This window comes from Balaenoptera physalus, assembly GCF_965194825.1.
Source record: "Balaenoptera physalus genome assembly, chromosome: 10".
NCBI classification, from domain to species: domain Eukaryota; kingdom Metazoa; phylum Chordata; class Mammalia; order Artiodactyla; family Balaenopteridae; genus Balaenoptera; species Balaenoptera physalus.
In genome coordinates this window covers 35,859,282-35,874,194 of record NC_138889.1, presented here as the reverse complement: position 1 = coordinate 35,874,194, position 14,913 = coordinate 35,859,282, and the positions used below count along the sequence as shown (strand labels likewise).

Sequence of the window (14,913 nt, the reverse complement as noted above, 5' to 3'; positions counted from 1 at the left end):
TTCCAGGGGAAATGAAAAAAATGCACTTAGTTGAAACAGGTTTTTACCAGCCTATAAGGAACAAATAAATTTAATATAGAATAGAAAAACATAAATACACAGGTTTATATCTAGCTAATAAATAGCATTTTTCAAAGTATCGTTCAAAGAAAGAATATCCATTAAGATTTGAGTAGCTTTGCATTGTCGATAAGGAAAAACTGGCATATTCATGCTAACAGACACACCATAGTACTATGAAATGTACCTAAACCTGTGAAAATAATGAAAAAATATTTTTTTAACATCTTTATTAGAGTATAATTGCTTTACAATGGTGTGTTAGTTTCTGCTTTATAACAAAGTGAATCAGCTATACACATACATATATCCCCATATCTCCTCCCTCTTGCGTCTCCCTCCCATCCTCCCTATCCCACCCCTCTAGGGGGTCACAAAGCACCAAGTGGATCTCCCTGTGCTATGCAGCTGCTTCCCACTAGCTAACTATTTTACATTTGATAGTGTATATATGTCCATGCCACTCTCTCACTTAGTATACCACGTTCTTGGATTGGAAGAATCAACATTGTGAAAATGACTCTACTACCCAAAGCAATCTACAGATTCAATGCAATCCCTATCAAACTACCAATGGCATTTTTCACAGAACTAGAACAAAAAATTTCACAATTTGTATGAAAACATATTTTAACAGTGAAAATAAATACAGGAAATTCAACCCTATCAAATGAAGTTAACTCAAAATATCTTCTACTGTCCCCTTCTACAATTTTACTCTTTGCCTCCTTACCATAGTTAGATAGTCAGAGCTCTCAGTGTGGACCCTCATGGAAAAAACAGGGTCTGATAAATTAATTTATACGAAATGTGGTGATTAATCAGATACTAAGATAAGGGATTTGAGCATTAATTTGTTGACTACTTATGTGTCATTATGATGCTCATTTCCTTCCTCAAATAGTTTTCAGTCTAGAAAAAATATTTATAACAATATTCTGAGATCTGGGATACTGAGGAATGTATTAGAAGTATAATAAGAGTACAGAAGAATAATGATGTATGGGTAAGGAGATATAACTGAGGATCACAGAACATCACCCAGACGTGATCTGAGCAACAACAACAAGTAGTTTGAGAATGATAAGGAATCTACCAGAGAGATCTGAAGCTGGGAAGCAGGAACAGCTAGATAGAGGAAAACTATTCGCAAAGACTCAAGGTCATGCAAAGACATAGACTCTTCACAGGATGAAGAGTGGTTCATTATGAAGAGAAAGCATGATGGGTGTAGATGTGAGGAAGCAGCTAGGAGTTTGAGATGTGATTGGACAGGCAGAGAGAGATTAAGATTATGAAAGAATCATACATCATGCTGAAGAGTTTCAGATTTTATCCTGAATGCTGCATGGAGACTTGGATAGGCATTAGGTCGGTGGTAAGAGCATCATACACCACGCTGTGACCAACGTGTTGAAATAGGGAGTGGCCTGGTACTGAAAGCAGAGATAACAGAATTTCAAAAATAAAGATGAATGTTGATGAGAGCTTCAAATAAGGTTGTGGTAGTAAGAGAAAGTGGTAATTATATGTTAAACCTGAAACTCAAAAGTGAGGACAAAGCTGCACTAAGCACCCAATATCCTGCAGAGACACCTAAAAATTTAGGAACCAGGTAGCTCATTCAGGACACAGGTAGCTACACCAGTTCTGCTTGTCTAAATGTCATCTCAGCATAACGTTATCTTCCACCTCCACATCCTTCTTCACTCCTCACTTCTGTGTGTATAAGACAATATTAGAGAGATGGGGAGACGTTCTTTGTAGGCTTTGGCTTAATGTGGATTGTGAGATTTTTTCCTTACCCTTGCCAACTTGAAATTCAAGTAAGGGAGAAAATTCCAAGGACAGTCATAGACATTATGAAACTGGTATCTTATTCCTTATGGAACATTTGCTTAGGCAACAGAATTGCCGATTGTCTTCTGGCCCTGTTTGAATAAGGGGAGAAGATAACTGGAGAGAGATGACACAGCAGCAAGGGGGGTGGCAGGAAAGAGACCTACACTCCTACCATTTAGAAGAGCAGGAGTATGTGGGGTTCCCATGGGTTGGATGGAATTTAGAGAAGGGAGGCAAGCATGAGTGTTCTAGGCTCCATGAGCAAATTGACAGAAGTGAGAGCTGACAGCGAGGGGAAAACGCAGTGCCTGAAAAGGAGGCTACATCAGGGAACATTCAGGAAGAAGGACCCACAGACTAACTGACATGCTCACAAGCGCCAGTCTTTGGAGGCCTCCGTCAGCAATGGCTCAGTGGACATCACTTCACCCAGAGTGGCAGCTGCATCCCAGTAAGGACCAAAAAGAAGTCAGAGGAGGAAGAGACACTGCTCCCTTACCAGTTCTCTCCTCCCTACTATGACACACAGAGGAGAAAGAGAATTGGGGTGAAGAAAGAGAAAAGGTGTAAAGAGAGACCATTCTCCATTCTCCTTGTAGCTGCAGATTCCTGGGTTCGAGTCACTTGCTAAGGGCTGAGCGAGGGGAGGGGAAGAGCAGAACATCAGAGATAAATGTGCCCTTTGTGACAACTAAAAGTTATCTCAAAGCTGAGGGACCTTCTGGATGTTCAAAGGAAGTAGAAAAATGGATTAGACAGAACATGGTTAAAGGAAATAATTAGAAAAGGTCAGACCACTTCATGTTTGTTACCCACTGTGTTTAGACTCTCCAGTAAGCCAAAATCAAGAGGTTAGATGTAAGAGATGTTTAAAATGTGCAATAGATCTGGCTTGACCAATTTGTTATGATGGAAAAAAGACAAGTAAATGATGACTTCTGAGTTAATAGTCTGAATTTTACCCTGAAATTTAAAAAGGTAATACTCTAGGCTTCCCATCTTTGAGTACAGTTATGTCATCTACAAAATAAAAGATTTTATGGTGGTTCTTAACCTTGTTTTCATCACAGATTCCCTTGAGAATCTGAGGAAAGTTACACAGTGTCTCCACAAGAATAGGTACATGCACACTCAGAATTTTTCATACAAATTTATGTAAAATAAGAAACATTGGTGTAAGAAGCCAATCTGAGGAAAAAAATTGAGTGTAGTTTAGTCTATGTTGTTTGTTGTGTCTGTGAAAAATCCTGTAGCTATATCCTCAGAAAGAGGACAGTAAAAGTGTGTGTTTGTGGTTTTTATTTTATTTCATTTTGTTTTGTTAATGACAAACACCTTCCAATACCTAGCTCTGACAAAGAAGCTGCCTCTGTTCCATCTCACCCTTTCTGCAGAGCATGGAGGTTCTGAAATGATTCAGTGGCTCAGCACAAAAGGCCCTGCAATTTCTTCAAGTTCCTTGCAGCGATGCTCAGAGCCAGGGATGAGATCCATTAATTAAAGTCACTTCTGCACTTAAGCTTTCCCTCTCGCTTTCTAAAGGCCATCATACATGTCTTTCTGGGTCATCTCCCTTCTTCCTTCCAGCTAAACTACATCTAAAGGGAAGAGCATGGTGACGGCACAGCCCTCCTTGAGTGCATATTGCCCTTAGCTTTGGAAAATCTTATTGATCAAATTAAGGAGTGTGAATTTCTCTATTTCATCGTCTATAGGAAACGTGTCTTCTGTTGTTACCCTTGAGTTTCCACTTCTGTCAGCTTCTATCACAGGTCAGAGCTGCCACTAAGCTTGTGATCTAATGCAAAGCTTTCTTCTAATGTTGACTTTGGGTCAACGTATAGTAGCTGAAAGTTCAGTATGAATTTTGGAATCCAGCAGGCATGCTCTAAAATCTTGATAGTTATTTCTGCCCTCTGTGCCTCATTTTCTTCCTTTTCCTTTATCAAATGAGTGTAAAATTACACCTGGGGTCTTTGTAAGAATTAAAATGTATTAAAAGAGGTTTTTTTAATAGGGCTTGGCAGACAGCAGGAGCATAATAAATATCAAACAAACTATATGCCATTTTATTTTTTTAAAAGTGATTTGAAGTGCTCTGGACATCAATCTCTTCATGTATAAGATAAATCACTTAAGGTATATCCAGTTTATTTCTGTCCCCATTTATTAAGTACCAGCTATTGTGGAGTTTACGGCGACAATAAGTTCAGGAGGTTACAAGTGAGTCAGGTAGATACTGGCAGGCAAACAAATAACAAATCAAAGCCCCTGGCTGAAATCAAGGCACTGCCACTTGCTGAATAGCCTTGAATAAAGCAATCAATGTTGAGGAACCATAGTTTTCTCATTAGTAAATGAGGTTAACGACACTCAACTCACATAGTTAGAAGCCTTATGTGAAATAAGGTGTGGAAGGTTAGTATGATGCCTGACACATAAAAAGTGATCAGTAAATGCTTAGCATTAGCAGAACCATATTAAGACATTTATAGGTCCTAAGCTCTCTTATTTTTTAAAGTTTTCATCTCAGATTTTATCAAAAATCATAAATGTACCTATATCTCATATAAAATGTGCTTTTGTTATAGAATATTTTGAAATAACTTTTATAACTCTATCATTGAAAGTACAAATATAATAGTAAAATTTTATTATATTTTTATGGTGGTAACTCTTTCTTATACATCAATGGAAGAGATAAATTGGGGTTGACTAATTGTTACAACATTCCATTGTATTATTTTCAACACTGAAGTAGTTTTTAATTATTTGAACCAATCATTTTTTTCAGTTCTCGTCTTAATGTAGGCGCTTGAAAATGCTGAAACTGGAGAGCTCAGTGGATAAGACACACAAGCTATCATGTACTAAGAAAAAAATGTGACAGTGCTATTTTCCTTCTGAGGAAGTAGAAAACGAAGGCAGGAATAATCCTAACAACTAAAGAGCATTAAGGAGGAGTTCAGGCAGATAGCACACTTGAGCTGTGATAAATAGGTAGGAATCTAACCATGGAAAGGTACATGGTCTTATGACCAGAGAAATGGTCTCCAAATACAGGTCTGAACAGTTCAATTGTGCAAGATATTCATTAGGGGATGGGAGGGGGGAAAGGAGAAATGGTATAACATGTTTGTTTTACTTATAATATCTAATTATTATATGTTTACAGTGTACTTAGCATTATTAGTATAGCACTCTATGTGTGTATGTGTGTGAGACACATAGGTAATTTACAAATGAAATAAAACACATATTGAAAATGCATTACAAAGAGTTTGGAGACCTGCAGAGCACAGGGGATCAGGGATGATAGAAGTTATGACCATTTGGTGAAGACTTTTAACTGTTCTACAAAGGAGTAAGTATGTTATTTTGCAGGCTAGAGAGAGCCATGAAAATTTCAGGCAAAAGAGTGAGCTCTAATTTAGGAAGTCAAATCCAGAGGAAATGTGCAATTTGAATGCAAGGAGTGAAAGACTAGAGTTCAGAAAAGCAATTAGAAAACAGGCTTATCAATAAATAATTTTACATATCCCCCCCACAAAACCTGGATGAGAATAAGACTTACCTAATGTTCAGCCCTCAAATGAGTTGTCACCTCCCCTGAGATTTCTCCTCTAACCACACTGACATCCCCCAGGTTGGTGAGCTGTCCCTCTATGTAATCCAAAGAGTTACCTGTGCTTATTCCTTTCCAGAATTTAATATGCTGAATGTTAATTTCTTGCTTGCTTGTCTGATGATTCCTCTTTACTTGTAATTCCTGAGGGTAGGAACTGGAACTTATTCATCGTTTTATACCAGATACCTTCTGTAGTGTCTGGACTACAGAAGCTATTCAATAAGAAGCTGATGAATCTATCTGAGACACTTCATTCCATCTCCTGCTTCCAGCCATTCAGTGGTCTAATTCCTACTTCTTGCAGGTATCATCTTAGATATCACTTTCTCCGGAAACGTGCATCTCCATTAGCACGAGCTCATATAATTATAATTACACGTATAGTTGTTTTTTCCTATTAAGAAGATGACAGGAGGGATGCCTTCAAGATGGCAGAGGAGTAAGATGTGGAGATGACCTTCCTCTCCACAAATACATCAAAACTACATCTACATGTGGAATAACTCCTACAGAACACCTACTGAACGCTGGCAGAAACCTCAGACTTCCCAAAAGATGCCCTCAGGCAACCTACACACAGAGGCGGGGCCAAATCCAAAGCTGAACCCCAAGAGCTGTGTGAACAAAGAAGAGAAAGGGGAATTTCTCCCAGCAGCCTCAAGAGCAGCGGATTAAATCTCCACAATCAACTTCATGTGCCCTGCATTTGTGGAATACCTGAATAGACAACAAATCATCCCAAAATTGAGGCGGTGGACTTTGGGAGAAAGTGTAGACTTGGGGTTTGCTTTCTGCATCTAATTTATTTATGGTTTTACATTAATCTTAGTTTAGTATTTACAGCTTATTATATTTGGTAGATTTGTTTACTGATTTGGTTGCTCTCTTCCTTTTCTTCATTATGAGAAGAAAGTGTATTCTGTTGTTTTTGGATGGAATGTCCTATAAATATCAATTATGTCCATGTTGTTTAATGTATCATTTAAGCTGTGTTTCCTTATTTATTTTCATTTTGGAAGATCTGTCCATTGGTGAAAGTGGAATGTTAACGTCACCTACTATGATTGTGTTACCGTCGATTTACCCTTTTATGGCTGTTAGCATTTGCCTTATGAATTGAGGTGCTCCTATTTTGGGTGCATAAATATTTACAATTGTTGTATCTTCTTCTTGGATTGATCCCTTGATCATTATGTAGTGTCGTTCTTTGTCTCTTGTAATAGTCTTTGTTTTAAAGTCTATTTTGTCTGATATGAGAATTGGTACTGCAGCTTTCTTTTGATTTCCATTTGCATGGAATATCTTTTTCCATCACTTCACTTTCAGTCTTTATGTGTCCCTAGGTCTGAAGTGGGTCTCTTGTAGACAGCATATATACGGGTTTTGTTTTTGTATCCATTCAGCCAATCTATGTCTTTTGGTGGGAGCATTTAATCCATTTACATTTAAGTTAGTTATCGATATGTATGTTCCTATTACCATTTTCTTAATTGTTTTAGATTTGTTATTGTAAGTCTTTTCCTTCTCTTGTGTTTTCTGCCTAGAGAAATTCCTTTAGCATTTGTTGTAAAGCTGGTTTGGTGGTGCTGAATTCTCTTAGCTTTTGCTTGTCTGTTAAGGTTTTAATTTCTCCGTTGAATCTGAATGAAATCCTTGCTGGGTAGAGTAATCTGGGTTGTAGGTTTTTCCCTTTCATCACTTTAAATATATCCTGTCACTCTCTTCTGGCTTGCAGAGTTTCTGTTGAAAGATCAGCCATTAAACGTATGGGGATTCCCTTGTATGTTATTTGTTGCTTTCCCTTGCTGCTTTTAATATGTTTTCTTTGTATTTAATTTTTGATAGTTTGATTAATATGTGTCTTGGCCTGTTTCTCCTTGGATTTATCCTGTATGGGTCTCTCTGTGCTTCCTAGACATGACTGACTATTTCCTTTCCCATATTATGGAAATTTTCAACTATAATCTCTTCAAATATTTTCTCAGTCCCTTTCTTTATCTTTTCTTCTGAGATCCCTATAATTTGAATGTTGGTGCTTTTAATGTTGTCCCAGAAGTCTCTGAGACTGTCCTCAATACTTTTCATTCTTTTTTCTTTATTCTACTCTGCAGTAGTTATTTCCACTATTTTATCTTCCAGGTCACTTATCCATTCTTCTGCCTCAGTTATTCTGCTATTGATTCCTTCTAGAGAATTTTTAATTTCATTTATTGTGTTGTTCATCATTGTTTATTTGCTCTTTAGTTCTTCTAGTTCCTTGTTAAATGTTTCTTGTATTTTTCCCATTCTATTTCCAAGATTTTGGATCATCTTTACTATCATTACTCTGAATTCTTTTTTAGGTAGACTGCCTATTTCCTCTTCATTTGTTTGGTCTGGAGGGTTTTTACCTTCCTCCTTCATCTGCTGTTTATTTCTCTGTCTTCTCATTTTGCTTAACTTACTGTGCTTGGGGTCTCCTTTTTGCAGGCTGCAGGTTCGCAGTTCCCATTGTTTTTGGTGTCTTCCCGCAGTGGCTAAAGTTGGTTCAGTGAGTTGTGTAGGCTTCCTGTTGAAGGGGGCTGGTGCCTGTGTTCTGGTGGATGAGGCTGTATCTTGTCCTTCTGGTGGGCAGGACCACATCTGGTGGTGTGTTTTGTGGTGTCTGTGAACTTCTTATGATTTTAGGCAGCCTCTCTGCTAAGGATGGGTTTGTGTTCCTGTCTTGCTAGTTCTTTGGCATAAGGTGTCCAGCACTGGAGCTTGCTGGTCGTTGAGTGGAGCTGGGCCTTAGCATTGATATGGGGATCTCTGGGAGATTCCCATATCAATGGGGATATTATGATATTATGTGGGCCTGGGAGGTGGCTTGTGGACCAATGTCCTGAACTCAGCTCTCCCACCTCAGAGACTCAGGCCTGACACTTTGTTGGAGCACCAAGACCCTGTCAGCCACACGGCCAGGTACATGGGTAGTTTCTTGATTTTTTGGAAGTCTGAGGTCTTCTGCCAGCGTTCAGTAGGTATTCTGTAGGAGGTGTTCCACATGTAGATGTATTTTTTATGTATTTGTGGAGAGGAAGGCAATCTCCATGTCTTACTATTCTGCCATCTTGAAGGTCTCTGGTGTGGTGAAGAGCTTGTTGAAATGCAGATTCCTGAAATCCACTCCCGGACTTAAGTCAATACATCCAGGTTGGGCCCCAAGATGTAAGCCCCAAGATTTTTAACCATGTCCTCTATTCCTCTGTGTATTACTTCTTAAAACTACATGTTTCTCTATAATTACCTCAAAATATTTCATATAAATTAATTAATTAATTAATTAATTTTTTAAAAGTACTTTACTATAGCATCAAAAAAGGATAAATCTGACAAAAGATATCTAAGACCTGTAGACTGATAACTACAAAATATTTCTTAGAGAAATTTTAAGTGACCTAAATAAATGGAGATATGTCATGTTCATGCACTGTAAAGCCATATCGTTAACATGTTAATTTTTTTATGAAAATTGAGCTAAAGATGCACTGAAATTCCAATCAAAATCTCAGTAGGCTTTTTCAAAATTGACAAGCTAATTGAAAAATTCATATGGAAATACAAAGAATATAGCCAAAACACCTCTGCAAAAGAAGAGCAAAGTAGAAAGAATTAACTTACATGACTTCTAGACAGATCATATTGCTGCAGTAATAAAGATAGTAGATCAATGAGATAGCAGAGAGAGTTAAGTAGTTGTTGACCTACACATATAATGCTAATTGATCTATCTTTTGGGTGGGGATTTTGCAAACAACTTTTTATTAAGGAAATGCCAAACATTTACAAAAATAGAGAAAATAGTTTAATGAGCAGCTATTTGCAGCTTCACCAATTTTCGACTCATCAATGTGTTTCATCTATGCCCCAACCTAATTCCCTGTGCCTCCATGAATTATTTTTAAGCAAACCCCAGATCGCTCCATCACTTCATCTGTAAATACAGTCAATTCTCATTTTTCTGTGTATCTATGTTCTATAAATTCATCACAAACACTGAATTAGCAAATACTGAACCATTGTTCATGGGGGAAAAACAGGGTTAGGTTCCTGCAAGCCTCTGATCACCTTGTGGACAACTGGTCAATACATAGTCTTGTCTTATGCATGTCTGTTTAAAGACACCTGATATAATATATAATGTTGATTTATTAACATTGAACTCATGGTCAGCAACACCGTAATTCATAATAGAAAGAGGTTTATCTAATGCATGGTTTTTCTCTGTAATGTACAGCTAATTGATTTTTTTTATTGGAGTATAGTTGCTTCACACTGTTTTGTCAGTTTCTGCTGTACAGCAAAGTGAATCAGCCATACATATACATATATCCCCTCTTTTTTGGATTTCCTTCCCAATTAGGTCACAACAGAGCATCCAGTAGAGTTCCCTGTGCTATACAATAGGTTCTCATTAGTTTTCTACTTTATGCATAGTAGTGTATATATGTCAATCCCAGTCTCCCAGTTCATCTCACCCCCATTCCCCCTTGGTATCCATACGTTTGTTCTTTATGCCTGTGTCTCTGTTTCTGCTTTGCAAACAAAATCATCTATACCATTTTTCTAGATTGCACATATATGTGTTAATATACGATATTTGTTTTTCTCTTTCTGACTTACTTCACTCTGTATGACAGTCTCTAGGTCCATCCACGTCTCTACAAATGACCCAATATCGTTCCTTTTTATGGCTGAGTAAATATTGTATATATGTACCACATCTTCTTTATCCATTCCTCTGTTGATGGACATTTAGATGCTCAACATTACTAATTATTAGAGAAATTCAAATCAAAACTACAATGAGGTATCACCTCACACTGGTCAAAATGGCCATCATCAAAAAATCTACAAACAATAATTGCTGGACAGGGTGTGGAGAAAAGGGAACTGTCTTAACACTGTTGGTGGGAATGTAAATTAATACAGCCACTATGGAAAACAGTATGGAGGTTCCTTAAAAAACTAAAAATAGAACTACCATATGACCCAGCAATCCCACTACTGGGCATATACCCAGAGAAAACCATAATTCAAAAAGATACATGCACCCAAATGTTCATTGCAGCACTATTTACAATAGCCAGGGCATGAATGCAAATTAATTTTTGGTAATGGAGAGAAGACAGTCTTTTCCAAATGGTGGCACAGAACAACTAGATAACCATATACTAAATAAATAAATAAATAGTTAGATTCCTACCTCATAGCATGAACAAAATGTAACTCAAAATGAATCATAGACATAAACATAAAAATTAAAACTATAAAACATCAAAAAGAAAACATAGAAAAACTTTGTGACCTTAGGTTAGGTAACAAACCTAACCTATTGCTTAGTACAACAACAAAAGCACAAAGCATAAAATAGATTGGACTTCATCAACCAAGAACTTCTGCTGTTGGAAAAATGCTAAGACATCCCAGAAACTGGTAAAAAAATATTTGCCAGTCTGATACCTGCAAAAGGAGTTCTATATAGAATATAAAAAGAACTCTCAAACCTCAATAACAACTCCATAAAAATGGTAAAATATTCTCACACTCTCTTCACCCAAGAAGATATACAGATGGAAAGTAAGCAAAAATAAAGATGCTCAACATCAGCATTCATTAGGGAAATGGAACTTATAACAATAAGATTCTAGTACCTGCTTGTCGTAATCACTAAAATTAAAAAGACTGACCATATCAAGTGTTGCAAGAACTCTCACCCTGGGATGCTAGGAACGTAAAGTGGCACAACCATGTGGAAACAGTATGGCAGCTTCTTAAAAAGTTAAACATAAAACTAACTAGATCATCTAGTCATTACAGTTCTAAGTATCTATCCAAAAGAAATAAAGCAAATATTCATAAAATACATATATACAAATCTTCATAGCAGCTTTATTTGTAATAGCCACAAGCTGAAAATAACACAAGCATCCACCAAAAGGTGAAGGATATGCAAGTTGTGCCATCTACACACAATGGAATACTGCTCAGCGATGAAGAGGAATGGATTCTTGATCATTGTAACAAGAATGACACTCAATTCAATTTCACCTTAATTATGCTGAGTGAAATTAACTAAATAAAAGGAGTACATAATGTTAAGAGTCTATTTACATAAAATTTTGTAAAAGTGAAAACTTACTCTAGTGATAGAAAGCAGATCAGTAGTAGTCCAGTGATAAGTGTGGTATGAGAAGGGGCTGGGGGGAGAGAATACAAAGGAACACAAGGAAGCTTTGAGGGTGACATATATGTTGATGATCTCGACGATGCTAATTAATGGTTTCATGACTGTATACCTATACATGAGAACTTTTCAAAGTTATACACTTTAAACATGCGAGCTTATTATATGCCTATTATACATCAGTAAAGCTGTCAAAAAAAAATTGGCAGCTTCTCATTGACCTAAAATAAAGGTCAGATATTTTTCATAGTATGCGAGGTCCTGCATGATCTTACTCCCTGTCTACCTCTCCAGTCTCACCTTGAGCTGCTCTCTGCTCCCGTTTTATGTATGCCATCATAATTGGCCATTTCATTCTTCAAGGTTTTGTGGTCTTTCCCATCTGGAGGCCTTGCAAATGTCATTCCCTCTGCTTTCCCACACTTTGCCTAGTTAGCTCTCTTTCATCCTTCAGTTCTCACTGCAATACTTCCCTCAGAAAAGATTCATCAAACACCCTAAATAGTTAAGGCTTTCATAGTAAGAACTTTCCCTGGCACCCTCTACTTTTTCTTTTTTAAAATTTGTCACAAATTTTATTTTAAATTTTGAGTAAATTTTCAATTAATGTCTACACACACCACAAAAATAGAATAATTTACATATATTATCAAGTTAGTACTGTTAAAGAACTAGTTAGATATAATTATGACAGTTTTACATATAAGGAAAGAGACTGAGTAATTTTAAGATCACACAAGTACTCGTCAATGGCAGTGATTTGAATGCAACCCTCTCTGACCTTAAAGCACACAGTCTCAATTAGTGATTAATGATTCCATGATATAATATCCATTATGATAGGGTACCAGAAAAAAATCTAATCTAGAAGTCAAAGCATGATCTCTAAATAATATGGCAGCAGGTGTATAGGTGATACTCCCAGACAAGCACTTGGAAGGGTCTAAAATAGGTGGTACTATCTGACAGGTAAGCCAAACATGGAAATGGAGAGTCCAGAAAATGATCCTGAAATTTGGAGATCAAGAGAGGCATCAGGAAGTTAGCAGTGAATCCTTGCAAGATAGGGTAAGCACAACAGTATACTAGGTAGATTGTGGCAAAGATCCAGTAATTAAGTGCAAGATGAGAACCAAGACATCTCCAGGTCTAGGCAGAATCTTGTGGAGAAATTTAGAGACCAGAAGAGAGTAAATGTGCCTTGATACTAAGTGCTAGAATGCTGATTTGCGTTTCTAAAATTTCTCCCTGTCCACAACTAGATCATCTAGTCATTACAGTTCTAAGTATCTATCCAAAAGAAATAAAGCAAATATTCATAAAATACATATATACAAATCTTCATAGCAGCTTTATTTGTAATAACACAAGCATCCACCAAAAGGTGAAGGATATGCAAGTTGTGCCATCTCCCTTATTACCCCATTCCAAGTTCAAGGATGTCTCAGAAGAATTAGTCTACAAATGTGAAGATTCCAAATGTAGGAGTCACATGTTAATAGCATAGGGCAGAAGACAAAGAAGCTGGAAATTGCAAAGAAATATTAATTCAGTATTCAATTATCTCAGTATTTGTTTGCAATAGCCAGATGTTATAATATAAATTGCATTCATTGTCTGTTCTATTTTTTAATTTTCTAAATTAAAAAAAGAGCTTATCTGATAAGGATTTGCAACTGGAATCAGTAGACAGCCTTTTGGTTAAATGACACTGTCACTTGACAGGTAAAAAACATCATGGTATTCAAAATTCTTCATCCTCCAAGTGGATCAGTGACCTAAAGTACAGGAGTGTTCATAAACTCTCTTTGTAATATATTGCCTCCTGTCAGGGAGAAAGGACTTATCTTAAATTAAGAGCTAAGATACTACCAGTATCTAAGATACATTTATTTCTTTAAAGGGGGTGACTTTTTAACCCAAACTTCTCATCTGCTAGATTAGTATTTACACCAGTCAGTAAAATGTAGACATTTTCACAATATTAACAATCTGCACAAACTGTAGTAATTTAACTATATTTCAATAAAGTGTGTCATTCTCACAAGAGAAGGCTTATTTGTTTATAAAAAGTATAATCTTTGCTTTCAAATAAATCTTTTTGTAGCATGTGTATCTTCGTGATTGAAATGGAGTAAGTGCATATATTCCATTTTTATAGAAATAGCACTATCTAAATAAACAGAATTTTTCATTGACCATCTTAAATGGATTATATAACTTTAGAGACCACTGTATTTTCCAAATGTCTCATTAACATCCCTGCTAGACATAAATTACAGTCAAATCCTCTATTCCTAGTTTGGCTTGCTTCTAAATTTGGATCCCTTCTCATACATTGTAAATCAAATTTGATCCATATTGAAAACAGTATGATGTTTTTAAACTGGTCTCTTTATGGATAATAATATGTAAGTATAAATTAATAAGCAATATTCAGCAGCCTAGAATCTAATCCAATTGTTAAAAGTTCAATGCTGTCCATAACCATCTGTTCTGGACTGATTGGCAAAACTGAATACATATTTTAAAATAACATAAAGGATGTTGATAAACTGATTTAGCCATTATTCTTGTATCTTAAATAGTTTAATGTTATCATGTTGCCCTGCAATAAACTATTCTTTTCAGAACTAGGAGGATCCAATTTTAGGATTTTAAGTTCAGTGAGACCTTTGGTTTTCTACCAAAAGTAGCACAGACTGTTACTTCCTCTTTCCTAAAAGAAGTCAGTCTAAATTCTAGTGGCATATCAAATAAAATCACAACAGCCACTTCTGTTATGTGTCGGGTTGCTTCAGTAGGTCGATGCACTGGTGAAATAATAGGTTATACTTCAGGAGCATAAGAGGGAGAAAAGGACAAAAATTCTAATTAAGTTTGATATCCTTATATTTCTGGAATGATGAATACACAGGAGAATATGGTAATCCTGAATGTCAACCTCATTTTCACAGAACTTCTAAAAATTTTTAATAATGCTTTAATTTCTCACCTTCATATAAGACTCAAGATCCACTTTTGATAAAGGTCTTGAAAGAGACCAAATGAAAACTCAGATGTCACGTTTTTATGTTTGAAAAGCGCAGTGCGAGCAGCCCAGGTTTCAGGTATCAGGACTGTCACGCCCTTGCTACATGGGTTGCACTGCAGAGAAACCACCACAAATCATCTC

The 14,913-nt window shown here is 36.5% G+C and overlaps 1 protein-coding gene across 2 annotated transcripts in view; it reads left to right on the top strand.

Moving 5' to 3' along the window:
* Positions 1-14,913, top strand: part of CNTN5 (contactin 5) — a 1,367,783-nt gene that overhangs the window by 1,168,979 nt on the left and 183,891 nt on the right. The gene's annotated exons all lie outside the window — the stretch shown is intronic.